Source organism: Peromyscus californicus, unplaced genomic scaffold (assembly GCF_007827085.1).
Source record: "Peromyscus californicus insignis strain IS unplaced genomic scaffold, ASM782708v3 Scaffold_11__1_contigs__length_118956290, whole genome shotgun sequence".
Taxonomy (NCBI): Eukaryota; Metazoa; Chordata; class Mammalia; order Rodentia; family Cricetidae; genus Peromyscus; species Peromyscus californicus.
In genome coordinates, this window is record NW_026294402.1 from 9,042,927 (window position 1) to 9,046,603 (window position 3,677).

Genomic DNA, 3,677 nt, shown 5'->3' on the forward strand with positions numbered 1-3,677 from the left:
AAATAAAATGTTTTTCTCTATACATTACATAGCCTCTGGCATTTTGTCATAGCAATGGGAAGCATATCAATTTGATGAGAGAAAGAAAAAAATATGCTAAATTTTCATTGACTTTCTGGTATTTTGAGATCTTGGTAATGTTATCAATATTTATAATTTGCCAAAAACCACAAGATGCCTATTAATTTCATCAGTCTTTCACTTAGAACATGAGTTCCTACTATACCTTAATTAATTTTTAAATTGTATTATAATACAAGGAAGAGACACTAACATTTAATACGATTATCCTTCCAAGAACAATAGCAACCAACAAACAAAACACATGCACAGGAACAGAGAAATCCGATTGGGCACTGGAGTGAAGCAATGTGGCCTGGTAAGCAGGTGAAATGGAATGAGGTTTTGCAGTATCTATTTGTAACCCGTCTTAGTATGTTACCAGATCTAGAACATAGTTTTCCACTTTTTACCATGAAATTATAATATTTACTCCAGAGTACTTCTGTAAGGGCAATCAAAGCAATCTATGTTAAATCACTTAATATACTGCTGAGAACAGTGTAGGTTCTCAAAAATCGTTCATATGTTTGCATGGATTTTACTTCTACTTTATCAGAAATACTACTACTACTTTGCCTTACCTTGAATAATTTAGATTTTGTCCTCTTCCTTCAGCAGGTATGAGCCAGTCTGTCTCTGTCGTTACCCTTCCCAAATCAGCGGTCAGCAGTTTCACTTAGATAATTCTTCATGCTGTAAATGGAGTCATTTATCAAAACTAACCAAACGTCTTCCTCAGGCACAGGAGAAAGCCATCTAGAATATTCTCTTCACACTGAAATGTGCACTCGTGTGGTGACACAGAAATCAGTATTGCAGGAACTAATGATCTGATTCCATTAACAATTGCTCATTTGGGTGGTAAGTGACCTGAGACGAAGGAAATGCAATTTTGCCTGCCAATACAGTAAAAAAATGACTGTCATTACAGTTCTAAAAAGATTATAATCAATGATACTTTTTATTGGCTCAATTGAACTACATTGTGGCCAATTAAATCCTTGTTTTGATGACATTGTGTAAAATGAGAGAGTTTGGGATTTTTCTTGTCTTGCAGAAAACTAAGAGCACAACAGCTTCAGTCTTAACCTCTTTCAAAGGCAGGACGCAACTTTGTTGTTTGGCGGATGCGTCCTTGACCATGGAATTGTCATATCTGCCATGAAAAACATTATTAAAACGCTTCGCATTCTCAGAGGCACAGAAGGTCATTCTTCAGTCGACTCCTAAGGCTTCTCCTGGCTTTCTATTAAAAAATACTTATAGTAGAGTTGTGTTTCTAGGGAAATTGGTAATTTAAAATTTTTATTTTTATTTATGTTCACGTATTATGTCTATGTGTGTCTGCCAGGTGTGTGTGGGTGTCACAAAGTACAGAATGGGGAGTCAGACCTACTGGAGATATAGTTATAGGTGATTTTGAGGCATTCTGTGTGGGTGTTAGGAATCAAACTTGGGTCTTCTGGAAGAGCAGCAAATGGTCTCCAGTCCCAAGAACTGGAGAATTTACCTGAGGTTTTCATTTTTAAAATATTGTACAGGTAAAATTTGAGAGCTTTAAAGGGCATACTCCCTTTATCCAGGAAGACAGAGCAATAAATATCCATGCAGTATGTTTTGTCTGGTCTTTGTGTGAAATTATCATCTTGCACTTGTTTGTGACAGAGAGCCTTGTCTGAGAGCAGTTCCCCAAGCAGTTGCAAACTAATAGTTGCTAGGGTTCATATAAACATTATATTCCTGAAAGACATGTACCCCAGAATCCTATAAACGTAAGTGATATAATGGAATTCAAAATGATGATGGTCTATAGACTTTGATATCATAAAAAAACATGATATAATAGTGCTAAGACAAGAAGAACATCTGTCACCAAGACATACACCTACATTATTTCCTCACCCCAAACTTCCCAAGGAAAAAATATAGAAAAGCCTGAGGTTTTCTCCAGTTATTTATTTAAATGTATTTTTGTTTCAGGCATTACTGAGCACTTAATCTATCGCAGGAACTGTGTTAAAAGCTCGATATGCAAAGATTAAGAGCATATGATAATCTCTTTCAATAATTTTTTATAACCCTGGGCTTTATGCAAATTTAAGGTAATTTACTTTTGATTAGGTGTAATTGAAGAAGGTTGGGTATACTACTTGGCGAAAGTAGACTGGGTTTTCTGCGCAGCTGTAATAATTCTATCAATAATGTGGACAGTGAGCATTATAAGCATTATAATAAGTGTAATAGATGTTTGCTTTATAGGAAGATACAGAGCCTATTTGGGTGTCATTTATTAGGATCATGTTGGATCAAAGAAGTAGAAAACTGGTATTATACATGGAATAAACAGAAATAGCTGAATTAAGAGTAGTGATGCTTTTGAAAGCCCTCTGTCTCATGAAAAGATTTATAATTTTAAATGTCTTATACTACTTCCTTCAAACAGAAGGACCAGGGAAATCATATCACACTTTCTTATTACTACACATTGGTGGTTCATTTGATTATTTTATATAAACATCTATAAGTATCTACTTAGAGTTAAAAGCAACATTAAAAACAAAAGCTTGCTAAAACAGGAACAGGTAAAACATTGCTACTCAGAAAAGCAGTAAAATGTTTGCTTCCGTGTAATACCCTAAATCAGAAAACAAAAGTCATTATGAAGCTGAAAACATATCAAAATATATGTGTTCCTCAGAAAAGGAAGCCAACAAAGATTGCATTAGTAAGAGGTAATGAGCAGATAGACGGCTCAGAGGGTAAGAGGGCTTAGTGATTTTCCAGAGGACCTCAGCCACAATCCCAGTACCAAGAGTACTCCAGTTTCTGGAGTTTCTGGGCCTCCAACACCCTCTTTGGCCTCAGAAGGCATCTGTGCTTTCACACACTCATCCACAGATACATACATAATTAAAAGTGAAATAAAATATTTTTAAAGGAAATAACTCTATAAATTATCCTCCATATGTTGAGGGAAGTGAAGGCAAAGCTAAAAGTCTTACAAATAGCATGTCAAGAAAAACTAACTTTTACCCTAAATAAGAGTGGGTCTGTATTTCTAACAAATATATGCAAAAAGGTTCATAGCAATCCCCAGAACAATCAAACTGTAGAAAAATGGAGTATAGGGTGTACATGACAATTATATTGAAAGAAGAAGGAGTCATGGGTTTGAGAGTGGATTTTACAGGGATATGGGAAAAGTTGGAAGGAGGGGTGCACATGTGGAAATCACACTGTACTTGTGTATGAAATTCTCAAGGTAAGTAAGAATTAAAAATAGCATTTAAAAAATATAATAAACCTTGACTGAACTGTGGGTTAGAACTTAAACAAAAAGATTAATGTCCATAAATGCCAAAAATGGGTAAATAAACTGAGAGAAGATAAAGTGCTGTAGTCACACAAGTATGAGAATTAAGTGAGACAGTGCTGCCATGAAGGCTCCAGGTGACTTTTGATTATTATTAGAATTTAAAGTGTTATGAGGAGATTGAATTTGCTAGCTGGAGAGTTTAAAAGATGATAGGAGGTACCCATAAGCACCATGCTAAGGTGCTAGAACATTCTACAAGAAAGTCATTCACAGGTTATAAAGAAATAAGTTCAGCAAA